The sequence below is a fragment of the Dipodomys ordii genome, unplaced genomic scaffold (assembly GCF_000151885.1).
Source record: "Dipodomys ordii isolate 6190 unplaced genomic scaffold, Dord_2.0 Scaffold74, whole genome shotgun sequence".
NCBI classification, from domain to species: domain Eukaryota; kingdom Metazoa; phylum Chordata; class Mammalia; order Rodentia; family Heteromyidae; genus Dipodomys; species Dipodomys ordii.
This window is the reverse complement of record NW_012267290.1, coordinates 3,931,004-3,946,527: the sequence shown is the minus strand read 5'-3', so window position 1 is coordinate 3,946,527 and position 15,524 is coordinate 3,931,004.

The following is a 15,524-nucleotide window of genomic DNA, read 5'->3' as shown; positions in this document are numbered from 1 at the left end:
AGGCTGGTGACGAGTCGGCCACATGCAGAGCACGGTGTGGTGGAAGAGTCCCAGCCCGCCGGGACAAGCGCTTTCTCTCTGGCTCTGGGCAGAACCCAGTGCTGAGATGGGGCAGGGTTTCTTGGACATGCCCCTAGCACTTGGGTAGTTTGTAAAGAGAAAGTACACCGTGTTTCCTTGCCTCGCATCTGATGTTTATTTACTAATGGATGGTGTTTATCGCGGTATATATTCTTCAGAAGTAATCCAGGGAACCCTTGGCCTCAAGCCCTTTTGTCTAAACAGAATTCTCAATCACGTTCTTTTCATCCCTTCCATGAATGTTTACCAAACGCTTTATATACAGTAGTTGTTGCTGTAGGAGATGGTTTGTCTCTGGGCCACATGGACAACTCAGATGATAAAATGGAAAAGAACAATATCATCTTAGATGGTGGCAGGCATGTTTGGCACGGAAGGGAGTGGAGAATGTTCTCATTGGTAAATAAGCATCTTACATCCCTAAGCAAGTGGCTCGTTCCATGTTTCTCAGTATGATTCTATAGCGTGCCTGGACTATTTGTAATGTACGACATCAAATGAATGTGGCACTTCATCTGGTGTTTCTCCCCAGAGTTAGCACGCGTTTTGTCTCTTACTCCATATGTTGTCACTGCAGTGCATTTCCACCGGCTGTTGCTATCCTGGTCTCCTGATGAATGAGGCTCCAGGGCTCCAGGGCTCTGTGGCCCAAGCACATAGAATCTGCTCCAAAGCCTGGGCCAGAAGCGTATATAATAAATGGCATCCAACCCAAGGCAAAGCGCACGTGCGTCCCCACGCAGGGAGCGTTCCGGTATGTTCTCTCACTGTGGCTGCTGCTCTGAGAAGATGGTGATCGATGGCACTCAGGCTGCTTCTCGCTGGACCGCCCTACGCCCAGCCTTCACAGCATGCCCTCTGTTGGCTCAGCTGATGCGTTGTGTCCAGTGAGCTAAGTGATTCCTCCTCCTGCCTAGGTGACCCAGGAAAAGTAGAAACAGCAGGATCCACTGAGCCCTGGGCCCAGGAAACCTTCAAAATGGAAAACCCTTCAACACGGGTTAGTGATGTGGGGCCTGGCCCGGGGGCGGGGGCGCATGATACCACCTCCACACCACACAAACAGGAACTCTGCAGTGTGGACCGGGACCTCAGACCACCGCAGATTGTCTTCCCCCCTCTTGTTACATGTCCTCACTGTTGGAAGATCCACGAGCTCTTCCTGGTTTCTTCAGGAGGATTTTTGTAAGTATTTAGTTGACAAAACATCTAATTAATTCATACACGAACTCTTCTAATGCATGCTACATTTTAAAATCAGTATCTTTATCTCCTCAATCGCTGAAGTTTGTGAGCATAGATGAGATCTTTTTCCCATTTTAGTCAGCTCTGCATGGCTAGTGACCCACCAAGGAGACCGAGAACATAAGACACACATCACTAAATTTATGGATCTGAGTTGATTCTAGCCCGAAGTTCAACGGCGCACTTGGATGCCCAGGGCAGATGTGACCTCCATTATCAGACGTCTGGTTACTCACTACCTTTGCGGTGGAAAGAAGATAACATTAGCATAGAAGGCTTGGCTGTCTTATTCTGTGTCACTGCTTTGGGTACAAAGGTGCCTTTGGGGTTATCAAGGACAATGGCTAGCTGGGATTTGGGGGGAATTCTAGGATGACATAAGACAGGGATATCAAATCTGTACCATAAGACAATGATAGGTCTTAAGTAAGACCTACAGAACCATAAGGCATTCTTAGCCTCGTTGCCAAGCTAATACGTCATAACCCCAGTTCTGTAACCTGCCTGGGTTTGGTTTCTGAGATGATCTAATTCGTTTCAATAGGTTCCCGAGGCCAAGGCCAGGCCGAGTTTGATGTACAGGTATCCCTCCAGAGATGGTTTCCATGAACTTAATTTGATTTCCTCTGGTTCTTTACGTCTCTTTAAGACTAGGTGAAACCATGCCTTGCCTTTGGTGGGAAGTGTGATGACTTCTAAGTTTCCTTTTGTCTCTTTAATGGCATGCTGTAGAATTAAATCATCCACAGATAAAAAACAGTCTAAGTAGGATAAGTAACTGCTTCAGGGCAAGAAATGCTGCTGTCCTCCCTCTGTCATTCAAGTTTGCTTGTTTATTTTATTTATCTTTCTAATGCTCAGCTCTCTCTTCTCTGCACCATGGAGGAACCTTATTTCCCTGAGAGAGCAGCTCACGGACCCATGGCTTTGCATCTCCACATCTCCCCCTCCCAGCCAGCCCTGTGTCAGCAGATCTGAGCTTCAGCCTCTGGTTCTGGGCCTGGGCTTGTCATCTATTCTCTAAACAACGCCCTGCTAGAGTGAGCAGGAGGGTGTGGCCAACAGGAATGGAAAGGGGTGAGAACATAACCCTATTACGAACACTGTCTTAGTGAAATTATTCCTTGCATATCTGCATGGTTTCATGTTGTATATTTGCATACACACACACTCATATGGACATGTGGAGACATGGACATGGCTGGCCAGTGGCATACTCACATATACATTTAATGCAGGTCCTCTATTTTCTTATAGCCTCTTGAGAAAGAGGCAAGAAAAAGTTATGTCTTAAAAAAGAAAACAATGGACTTTCTGATTTTGTGGCTCCTGCCTGTGAAAGAACACACACTTCAGCACTGTTGTTTATTATACCTTTTACTCTGCCATCCATGATACCATCACGTCTTAATTCTTGCTCTTAGTGCATTTTTGTGACTGCCCAATTTTAGTACATCCATTTAAAATAATGCTTCCCCCTTTCTTGCTATTTTTTATACATTTTGCTATGTATAGACTTTTTATTATCTTCAAAAGTAGGCGAACACAACAGCTATGAAATTCTGGTGACTGAATATGTGACTAACAGTTCCATAAAATTTTATGGACTCCCTGAGGTAGTGCAGAAGAGACTCCTGCCCACGACTTTGATTGTGAGGCTATAATCTGAACTCTTCCAACTCCAAGTTAAAACTCTGGGTCTAGCTCAACACAGTAAAACCAATGGGGGTTAAATGAATGAGTTAAGGGTCCAAGAACGTCAGGAAATAGGAGAGAGAGAAGAGCTTGGTCTGTTCTACTGTCTCTCACGGAAGTACGCCCCCTGGTTAAACTGTGGTTGCTGCCCCAGGGATCGGTTTTCCTGAGGGGAAGAAATAATTTGACGCTCAGTTCTGGCAGGTCAGAACAGAGGGGAGGATGCAGGGTCAAGGAGAGAGAGACGGAGAGAGGGCAGAGGAAGGGCCGGAACCAGAGGAAGGGCCGGAAGCAAAGCCCAAGGACGCAGGCTCCTGAGACCAGGGGCTGCTAGGGACCGTCTCTACCAAACTGCATCTTTTCTGCATGGCCCCAGGACTCCATTTCTAGGGCTGTCCTGGGCTTCCTGCAGGGTTGCGATGCTGACAGCAGCCTGGAAGAAGTTGTTCCTGCTCATCACAGCCAGCAGCCCTTCCAGATGTAAGCTAATTCACATTTATCCAAGGCATCTGCAGAAACGAGTATTGCTTTATCTCATTTAATTCTCACAGAATTCTCAAATGGAATACTTTTATGTTTGGAAACCTTTAATGGATTAAAAAAGTGAAACTTGTGTAGCTCAGTAACTTTCCCAAGACTTTCAGCTACTCAGGACGGAAGCAGGACGGAAGCTTAGGTCTTGTGCGGAGGAGACACTGAGCCAAGATGGAAGGGTCAGAGCTGAGCCCCCTCAGGGCTTGGGGTCTCTGTCTGTCACACACACACACACACACACACACATACTGTCCTTCCTGCCTTCCTCCACATTCACACTTCCCAGACATCAGGCATTTAATTTACCATCCCCACGCAGCTTTCTTACACGATTCTGACCCTCAGCCCCCACAAATCTAATTGAAAGATTTCAAGGCCTTCACAGTTCCCGCAGCTGCCACCCCAGTCTGGGCTCCGCATACCACAGCCAGAGCACTCTCCAGTGCTGTTCGCTGCCTGATCCTTCGAGCTAGGATTGCCACCGAGACACAGCCTGATTATAAGAGGCCACAGCCATCACCCCGGTGGACGGTGTCTCCTTGGTCCCTGCTGTCCTTCTGAATGATAATAACTTCATCACAACCCTTGACTGCACCTGAGCTAGAACATGGAAGGGATTTACTTTCCTCTTCATCTCTCTTTAGCACATGGGAGCATTCCATTTTAAAACTGACCACATAGATACATTCAGATTTTGGAGATTATGATAGTAGTTTTGAAGATTGGCTTTAATATAAAAAAGAACTTATACACACACACACCAGCATGCACATATATGTAGGCATATACATCTATAAGTATACATATGTATGTATAATTATGAATAATATGCTGTGTTAAAAGTTTATAAAGTTTATGTTCAGTGCAAGCACCACCAGCTAGCTGGCCACTTCCGACTGACTCCAAGAGTCAGGGGTCCGTTTCCAGAGGGGGACAGAGGCTCCGGAAGAAGGTGCACTGCCACAGGACGCACAAAGCCGTGTTCCGGGGAGATCCAGCTCCCAGCCCCGTCCTGCTGCTACCTCACCCCAGCCAGGCACCCCAGCCATGGCCCGCACTGTGCCGCATTCAAACAAGCAGTGCATGCAGACCTTCACAAGCGAGACACTGCAGGGCAGACACCGAAGAGCAAAATGGAAAAGCAAAGCCCCTGGAATGACCTCCCGCCCACCGCGTCTGCGTCCTCGCTGGGTGCATTCAGTCCCAAGGGACTCTGCTGATGAGCCACCCCTCCCCCCCTGGCTGGACGCAACCTTCTTTCTGTCCCGCCAGCCCCAGCGTGCCTCGACCCCATCACCTGAGGCTCCTCTCTCTGCTCGGCGATCTGTGACTGCCCTCAAGGTCCCGTCTTCGGCTGGGAACATGCCTCTCGGGAGCGGGGCTACTTACGTGGCTCGGACTGTGATTCATTATTTGATCATTTGTTTCATCATCAGACTGTGTCATTGGCTATTGGCTTCGCTACCTAATTTTGATGCACACGTTTCTTTCATCTTCCAGTGAAATTGGTGCTTGCACCCTGACCTGTGCGCCTACTCAACATGTCTACTGAACATCTTTCTATCCTCACTTCAAACTGAACAGATCTGAAGGTTATTTATCATCACATACAGCTCCCAAAACTATCAATGGCACCATGTGAGCAATCTGCAGATAGAACAGTTAAACTTTTATGCTTTTTTACTGTTCTAATATGCTTTTTATGTATGTGTAATTACCTATGATGTACTTTGGAGTTTTTCAGATATGTCTTGACATCTGTTGTATTCGTTTTATTTTCAAGGACTCCAATCACAGTGAGACTGTCTCCAAGATCAGCACTCACAGCCCTAACGACTTCCACACAGTACCCAAACCACTATTTTCTGTGTGTTCTATGATACTTTCCCATTGGTAAGTCTGTGTGAATACCCAGTCACTATCTCTTTAATCAACCAATGCTTTAATAGGTAAATATAAATACTAACCCATCTCTATATTTAAAACTAAGAAATTTCTCCTACATGTAGTCCCCCAAAATGTCTTTCTGAAGAGGAAAATGTAGGAAATTTCTTTCTATATTTGAATTCAATTTTACCAAGCTGTTGATTCAGCTGAAGACTGCTCCCTGAGACCTTCTAATGCATTTAATACCGAGCATGCTGAGCATCAACGCAAAGCATTAGATGACATAGAAGGTAGCTAACATGGAATCGTATTTCCATGGTGGAAAACTGAGAATTTCCAAAATGCCCTTACTCTTCAAGGATGCTGGCCATGATTTTAGAGGATATGTTTTTGACTTCCTATGTCAAGCTGACAAATAACAATGAGAAACAGTGATGTTCTTACTACTGCTGCCATATCCTGAAATTTCAGGAGAAAAAAATCTTACAAATGAATATAAATAATGTCAGGCGCACATCCTTATCTCCTCTGGTCTATTTCAGTGAGGTATTTGCAATAGCTCTGAAAATCTGCACACATTCTAAACACGCCTTTGCATATGATCTCTGCTCTGCTCACAGGCCTCACAGCAGTTTTGAGTCAGGTCAGGCTGGGAAAGGCAGTGGAGCCAGAGGGTCTGGTTCTGGCTCTCACGCTGACACTTAGTCCCTCAGGGTCATTTGAGGGCTGCCTCTCTGTGCCAACTCACGGTGGAAGGTCAGCCCAGCCTGGTGAGGCTGCCCCTCCACCTGTCATGCTGATGCCACCACCTGAGCACCTCCATACTGCATTTACTAGCAGCAGGAAGCCATTCAACCCATCCACCTAGTAGATTCCATCCAGCTGTCCTTCTGTTGGCAACACACACATCCTAATCACATGAGTGCATGCGATGCAGTAAAAGAAGAAGAAAACACCGGTAAGGGGAAAAGGCAACAAAACCATGTGTTGGCAAGAGCGCCCATTGTTGGATTTCTAATTTGAATGCCTTGCTGGGGTTGGTTTGTCAAAATAAAGTCAGATGATATATGGATTTTGGTGCTCTTGAAAAGAAACATTTTTGTTCACTGGACCTTTGCAAAATGACACATGATTGTTGAAACAAATGACGCATGCAGTAGTGAGCATGATACTAACAGTAATAACAAGACGTGTGCGGTCATGAGCATGATACTAACAGTAATAACAAGACGTGTGCGGTAGTGAGCATGATACTAACAGTAATAACAGGACGCGTGCGGTCATGAGCATGATACTAACAGTAATAACAGGACGCGTGCGGTAATGAGCATGATACTCAGTGATAACAAGAGCCATCTGCTATCAAGTGTCTCTTATGAGCTAGCAATACACTAACTTGTTCCTGACAATCAGAGACATTCAAACACTGTGACATCTGTGTGACCATCGTGAATGCTGAGCTGCAACACCCACGGGGGACAGCACTCAAGCCAACTCCCCAGGGACACGCAGGTAAGGAGCCTACGGCCAAAAGGGAGACACAAGCTGGGGTTAGAGGTCAGGACACTCCCCGACCCACCGAGGCCACGTGAAGCAGGAAGGAGCGGCCTCTCAGAAGACCTGAGTGCGTGTTCTCTCTTCGGCTTTTATGGAGAAGGCATCTGATTTTTAATGAAAAGCCGGGCGGTATTACAAAGGGAACACAACGTGGGATTTGTGGCTCCAATACTGCTGGTGTTGCTCTGGGCCTCAGTGGTCCTTGCGGAGCGCAGCGCGCAGGCGCCGCCGGTGGGGCGGGGCATGGCGGCACCTGCGCTGGGCTCGGGACCGGCGTCCGAGTGCGCTCCCCCGGGGCGAGGCTCAGACGGCCTCAGTCAGAGGCATGCCACTGGGTCTCCTTTTCTTCTTCCGTAGGAGGACCCTGGTTTCCTTGCGGTGCTGGCAGACTTCTGGATTTATGATGCTTCCTTTTCGATCGGACGAGGTCCTGGTGCAGTGAGAGAAATGGCAAAGACGTTCTAGAAGACGGGCTGGTGCTGAGGACCACAGGGCGGAGAGCTGGACGGGCGGAGGAAGCAGCACAGGGGCGGGACGTGATGTCCTGCGCCAGCCTGGGTGCCAAGGCGGCGTGCGGAGGGAGGCGGGATGCCGCTCGGAGTGCGACGGACACGTCACGTCGTGGGTGAGGATTCTCCAGCAGGGTGTGGAGGCGAGCCGAGCGCGACCAGAGGCGCGTGCGCGGCGGGCCGTGCGCGGCGGGCAGACTGGTGCGTGTGGCGCCTGGGGCGGAGGTCCCCTTGGCTTGCGCTGTCAGCGCATCGCGTCCCGGCGCGGTGCTCCCCAGCACTCACCCACCCTCCCCTCCCTGGTCTGCAGCGGAACACGCCTCTGGGAGGCCAGGCTCACTGGCCAGCAGGGTGGACGCAGGGGTGAGCGCGCGAGGCCAGACCACCGAGACAACGGTGAGTCCAGCGTCGTAACGCCGGATGCCCCAGGCCTGGGGACAGACCCAGGAGGACGAGTCGGTCCACCCGGCATCGCCACTGACTTCCCCCGGGCAAGCGTGCGGACATGCTGTCTGTGCCGGCGGAGATCAGCTCCCCCCCACCCAAGGCGTCTCTGTTCCTAGTGAACTCACAGTGCGGTGACCTTCGGATAGAGTGTGGACGCCCGTGGGGGCACAGCCCGCAGCTTCTCTGCGGCTCTGCTGCTTCTCCACACCCTGTGGCTTCTCCATGCCCTGCAGCTTCTCCACAGACCTGAGCTTGGCCTCAACTGAAGTTCTCACATGTCTATTTAGCCTCTAGGTCATAACTAAAATTCTGTAAGAATTAAAGCCTTTTAGCTTCCAAATAATGAATAATGACATATATATATATATATGTGTGTGTGTGTATATATATATATATATTATATATATATATATGTATACCATACATCATTGATAAGCAGGAATAAAATTCTTGTTTCTAGAACAGTTATGTTAATGGAAAAATAGAGAATATATAGGAATATATAAAAGTATAGTTTTATAAGTAGGTTCTCATTCTGAATTCTATTTTGTTTTTGGTTTTCTTCCACATTTTCACATTTGCTATATATTTCAATTTGGGGAAAGTATTTTGGCAGATGAGTTGCAGAATAAATGAAGTGGTTCTAGGGAGGAATTATCATAGATTAATTGTAATAGCTAGAACACACAGCCCATACCGTCTTATGGCAATGTGCAAGCCACAGTCATGGTAGAACATGCTTCCTGAGGTTCTGGGTAAATATGTTATTTTTGGTGAATTTCATGGGCTTAGTGCCCGGGCACAGCTCTACTGCAGTTCTTTGGTGAACAGGAGGAGCCTGATACTCACAGGTTGTGATTACAGGCATGCGCTGTGTCTTCTGTCTTAAAGCCCAAGATAACATAACCAGAAGCACATGCTGTCAGTCAGATGGAGAGAACTTTACTCAATGACTGAAACAAAGTGCTTTGCACCATTGAGGAGAATGAAGAGAGCATCATAATGAAAGTGAAATTGAGATGAATCTGAAGATTATCCTTCCAAGAACATGGGGCCTCTGAATGGAGTCTTCTGAATGGGAAGGAGTGGCCGGTGGAATATGAGCACAGGATTTGAAGCACACACAAAAGTAGTGCAGAAGTCTCAGTCACTGTCATAGTTACTACGTTGAATGGCAATGTGGACAGGCATTACTGAAAAAATGTCAGCATATATATGTTAGCACATATTACTTGCACAAAAGAGCTTTTGACATTTCCACGTGCGCATGCGGTCTACTTGGTTTTCATTCATCCCTACATCTGTCCTAGCTCCACTCCCTGCTCCCCTGCCCACATTCCCTTCCACTTACATGCTCCTATTTGTCTATCCATACGTTAAGATGTCTACAAAACTGTGAATCCCATGTGCCATTTGGATGTAAAATATGTGATTTGGTAGAGTTGAGTCCAATTTTGAAACTTTTCCCATCTATGTGGCTGAAAATGTTGCTTCCTTTAAATCCTGTCTTTCAGCATTCCCAAACCAAATCCCGTTATTCAGCATTCGCAAACCAAATCCTGTCTTTCAGCATTCCCAAACCAAATCAGCTAAACTCAAGGTCGCATCAACTTTTATGAATAGTATTATTTTGCTGAATCAGATGGTCCAATATCTGTTCTCTAATAATGAATGAAACAAGTTATTTTCAACTACTGAGCAACTGTTTTCTTTCTTTTTTGTGTGTTTACAACAGTCACTGTGCTAATAAATATGATCGTAAAATAGTATATACAAGCAGCCCCAATTAACTTGGAAAACTCAATTACAACTTTGAAATCATAGATGAGGATTCCATTATACTGATTAAGATCAAGGAAGGCTCAACTGACATAAATATGGCACAGGGGCTGGATCCGTCAGTGGTTTCCCGAATGGCAGACAGATAAATGTGACAGGTGGCATGCCGCCATCCTGTGTAATTCCAAGCCACGCACAACACCTGCCTCAGTGTCTCCAGTTCCAAAGTGATACCACCACTACTGAGTTTACTAGCACTCTATTTGTACTTTAATTGAAGAACAACCGTACCAAGCAAATGACTGCTTTTACATTGCAAACTTGATTCAATTTTTAAAAAGCCTTCTAGTGAATATGACCTATTGGATTTATTTTCTTGTTCTATCATTTATTTCTCTCTAGTGTTCTTTAACTCACTGGGATTGAAATTGCAGCTACCTTGATTTACATATGTACGCATATATATCTACACAAAAGGAAGCCTACAAGTGGTTGACCTACATTTCAGAAGTGAAGAACATGTGGCTGCCTGTGCATGTGTGGGCCGTGCATTTGCATAGGATGCTGCGTCTCCACCTCTGCTCCTCTCAATCCAGTCTTTGTTCCGGGCACAGAGGCCCAGCCAGAGTGGTGCTCTGAGCTTCCTCCAGCTGAACTGAGCCTCCCACAGCCCCAGCCTCTGCTGGGCATTGAAATCAGGCCAAAAAAAAAATGTGTATCTAAATTACACCATTTAGTAACATGAAGAAAAGATCTTTCTTGGGTATGTATAAAAGTAAATACTGGTTATCACCCTTCTCCTACCAGCACTGTGGGTAAGGTGTGATTTTAAATGTCTAGACTGGCTTCTCTCCGTGTCTGGCTGTGTGCGGTAAATGGTGACAGATTGGGGTGGCGCATGCAAAGACAGACTGAGGTTACTGAACACCGGAGGGTGCGTCCGGAGCACAGGCCACTTCCCAAGGACAAAGGTGTCAGAGGGACAGAGACGGTGCCAAACTCAGGGGTGAATCTCCAATTCAGAGTGGTTATTATAAGAAGCATGCCCTAAATGGTAAATCAGTTCAAGGATTTGGGGGGCAGAGGGAATGTTGAATTCCAACCTGTTACCTTGTGTTTTCTTTTGGAAAATGCTTTTGGGCAATAGAGGTAGTTTTCCATTATGAGTTCCAGGTGCCCCATACACGTGAAATAAGTATGCTCCCTTCGGGCTAGTTCAGCCCTGCCAACCCACCAGGTTTCCATTTCTGTCTGCAGGTCTCTAGACGGTTAATTCCGTCTGCACCATCAGTAAAATGTAGGTCAGTCACACAGAAGGGCGAATTATGTATAATGATGATATGATCATAGCTCTACCATCACTCTGTGATTTATTGATGACTTACCATAATGTGCCAATCATGCTCTATGAGATGGGCTAGTATACAAAGAGCATTTTCTCTCTCCAGCTGTTTATTATAAAAATAATGGATTCCTCTTGTAACCCTCTTTTTCCCTCAACTATAAAGAGTTTAATGATTCATATATAATTTTTAAATATAATATGTATAATACAAAGCATGCAATGCTACAGTTAGGAGTTATATGCAATGTATTTACAGTGGCTTCTTCTTAGTAAATACACTCACTTATCTGGAAGACTAGTATTAATTGTATTAAATTATTAGGTTTTAATTTCTACTTGAAATAATTGCCTGAAGGAAAAACAAAACCAATAAAATAGAAGATAGATCCATAACTGAATAACACTGAGCACTTTAAAATATTAAGTTTGCACCAACGCTAATATTCCTCATGCCGCATATGGCACGTCAAATATCAGATGCTGACTTAAAAAATCAATGTCTTCTTTTTAATTTAAATCTTATAAGAAGCAACTGCTAGCTGCCAATGAATTGGGCCGGCAGCAGGAAAGAGTCTCTGTGCACCCTCCATCCAATCCCAGCTCCCTGCGAATAATAAACTTTTATATGAGATTTCACATTATTCTGGTCTCCTCTAAGAAGCATCTACTGCTGAAATTATGAGACTGATGATATCTTTTTCAGCGGCAGATAATGGGAGTTAGCAAGACAGAGGCATTATTCTTGGATTAGGGAAATGAATCCTTTGAAGTCAGGGTGGGGTGAAGCCGTGCCTTTGAAAACTTACAGTAGAGCAAACTGCACAGATGTAGAGATCTAAGAATTAGCACCAATGAACAAAGGAGCAATCATGGGATTAATAATTTTTGACATACTGCTCTTTTACAATTTTACCAAGTTTAGATCCAAACAAATTGAAGATAATTTTACGTTATCTTCTCTGTTCTTAAGAGTATAGAGCCGACAGACAATTAGCGTTCCGGGGAACAGAAATTCTTCAAATTAAATATTCTGCCCACCGTGGAAAGAAGCCAAGGTGTTCTCTAAAAGTATCCATTTAAAGTACTGTTTTCTAGATGGTGGAAAGAGGAATTTTCCACATTGGCTTGTACCTGGCACCCAAATCCTTAACCTATTTTCCATATTCAAGCTGGGCAACAGTTCCCATCGTAGTGAGATGCTTAAGCACTCATCTTGTTCCAAATCTTTTGTTTTCTCCTTCCTTGATCTTTTGGAGAGCGTGTGAGAGTCAGTGAAATGAACTGTAGCTTGGACAAAATACAGCAGTGCTCCCAGTCAAACAGTACCTCGAGAATGATAACAACACCGAATGAGCCATGATGTGCTCATTTTTATGTTATTTTACACCTGGAAGTACTTCTGTCATTTGGCAAACTTGGTTCCCTGGAAGTTCATCAGTTCCATATGAGAGTTCGTTTCATGGTTTTAATTGTATTTTTGTAGGAAACCATCTATGGGTTTTGCTGACTGAAAAAAGGAATGATTCTCCCATGATAGGAACACACATTCAATAAATCCAAGCAATGATAATGAGCCCCTTTTCTGTTGCAAAATGTTGAGAGAACTTCAGGTTGTGAATAGATGAATTCCAATATTGCAGGAATGCAATTTACAGGCTCTATAATACCTTCTACCTATAACCCATGGAGGAAAATGAAAAGAAGTCGGCTCTCCTTGCAGATGTGGAACCGTTAACAGTGCTTTTCTTATGTAACTTAGAAAATGATCCTAAAACATTACCTACTTACAGGGAACCCTGGGTTTGTGTTTCTAACCGAATGACTTGAGGGGTCACTGAAGTTTGCTTTCTGTGACTTCCGAGACATGGATTCCTAACCCCACTGTAGTGAGCAGGACTTTGGCCCCTGCCCTGGTACATTAGGGATGAGCGGCAAAAGCCAATGCCACTAGAGTTCAAATCTTGCCCAGAGCAGACTCAGAGTAGAAGACTCAACTTCCAAGCATAGCGTATGAAGCAGAGAAATGAACAAAGAGATGGTGTTTTGCAACATCTCTGCTTAGGGCAGGTATTTGAAGAGATTTCCTTCATTGAACATGTTTGCATTTTAAATCCCAGAACTATTATGTTTTTGAATTTCTTGTCCTTCCTCTTTGTTTAGATTTCCATATCTCCCCAAGATGGAGTCTTCCGGGAAGGGATTCAGCAGTCTACGGGCTGGACTCAAGCTCTGAACATCTCCTCACAACCATGCATCTAGAACAATGTCTGAACTCTCCTGTTCGTGTGAAAACAGAAGTAGCCAGGCATCCAGGCTCACATCTATCACCCTAGCTATTTAGGAAGCAGAGATCAGGAGGATCATAGCAGCCATACGAATAAGCATAAACAGGGATACAGAGTGAGGTCCAGCCCAGGCATATATGGGAGACTCTGCAAAAGGTATGAAAGCTACAGGCATGGCCTAAGTGGTAGAGCAACTCCTTAAGCAAGCCTAGGGTCCTGAGTTCAAACCCCAGTAGCTCCAAATAAAAAACATAAACAAAAGGAAGGAAGGAAGGGAGGAAGAGAGGGAGGGAGGGAGGCAGGGAGGCAGGGAGGAAGGGAGAAAGGCTACTGTGTTTCTTGAAGCCACGTTCCCAGGCACAGGCGCCACTGGCCGGTGCTCACTGCCAATCATGCTCCTAGGACAGCCTGAGGGACAGCCTCCGTCCTCATCCTCCTGTCCACCGGGCTTCCTGCAGCCTAGAAGCCGCTTTCCTTCCAGGATATGTGTCTTTTCCTCCATGCTCTTTCAAAGTTCTTCATAACCAATGCCACCTAACCCGCTCAACTGTGACAGGAGAAGTCCTCTCCTGCAAGTGGCAGATGGAAGACACGTGCGTTGTCGCTGACCTCTGCCCTTCATTTGATACGAGTCTCCCTCTGTTTCCAGATCAGTTTGCCTGTGAGGTCCATTTCCAGTCTTTCTGATAGCAAACCACCTTCATGTCTTTCACTCCCTGGCTCTTCAGCCTTCTGACTGCCATTTAACTCATTACTTCCTGTGTGATTTATGGCATGATCTTCACATTTTCCCAAAGCACATGAACTTTGGAGGACAGGTCCTGTGTTCCTGTCATGTGCCACACCGCTCTACCACAGCAGGAAGGAGCCCGTGCACCCCGGTTTGACAGCGCACACGTGGCAGACTGGATGGACGGGGACTGCTTGCTCTCCACATTTATAAACACCTGCCCCATTCCATTCTATCATGGAAAGCGTCTCTCTTACCTGTCCATGGGGGTCACTTAAGACAGTAAGTGAGGAACTGAGGGTATCAAATCCTTTTACACGCAAAGTTACCTCCACCTCACACAAACGAACTGGGGAGAAGTGAAGGCAGATTTACAGATGGCAGATCTCGGATGACATTTCATGACAACTCACTATGCAGTGTTCTAAAGCATAACTCAACCCAGTGCAGTTCATCTAAGTTCAGAACGTGCTTGCTGGATTCCTAGTGTATTATCATATTGGGGAAGAAATCGGGGCGGGGCAGGGGAAGTGTGTGAATAACTAACTCCTTAACTGAGAGGAAGATTATATAAACCTCATAAGCAGCCAGGAGGGGGAGGGGAAGGAAACAAGTCAGATGGGAAGCTTGCAGCATGCATGCTTGCAGGTTAGCAAGGAAATGGAAGGAAGCACTGATTCTGATTGGACCCTATGGGAAAGGAAATGAGAATCCCGTCCACGTTGGGTTTTAGATAATAGGAAAGCTTTCCATCCTAGAAACCCTCTGTGGGGTTGATGGAAAGATAATTGGGTGTGCAGTTAAACACATTTAGCATCCCTTTGGGAACTTAGACGCCAGACTGGTTGCTCTTAGCCCAAAAACCAATGGGAAAATTATACAGCAACAAGATTCACACAAATAATTTACCAATTTTCGTCAGCGTGCCACCACATTTGTCTTTAACAGCCAAGACAGTTTAATGAGCCAGGCATAGTGAATATAATTCTATAAGAGTTGAAGTCCTTTTCTTTAAAATAAACGATTGAGTACACATTTGAATAATGCAAATCTTTCTAAGTTATTTGCCATTTTCATTAATATTTTGAATTACATTAAAAGATAGTTTAAAAAATGTGCTTGCTGGGGCTGGGAAGGTGGCTCAGTGGTAGAGCGCTTGCCTTGCATGCCTGAGGCCCTGGGTTCAATTCCTCAGCACCACATACGCAAAAAGAAAAAAGCTGGAAGTGGCGCTGTGGCTCAAGTAGTGGAGCGCTAGCCTTGAGCTGAAGAGCTGAGGGAAAGGGCCTAGCCCCAGAGTTCAGGCCCCACGACCGGACCCAAAAAAAATGTATTTGCTCTAAGATGACTAAATCATCTAACAATAAAATAAAAAGACTTCCTAAGTGTGCAAAGATCGTGATCTGATCTGGTAGACCTGCCTGAGGTGG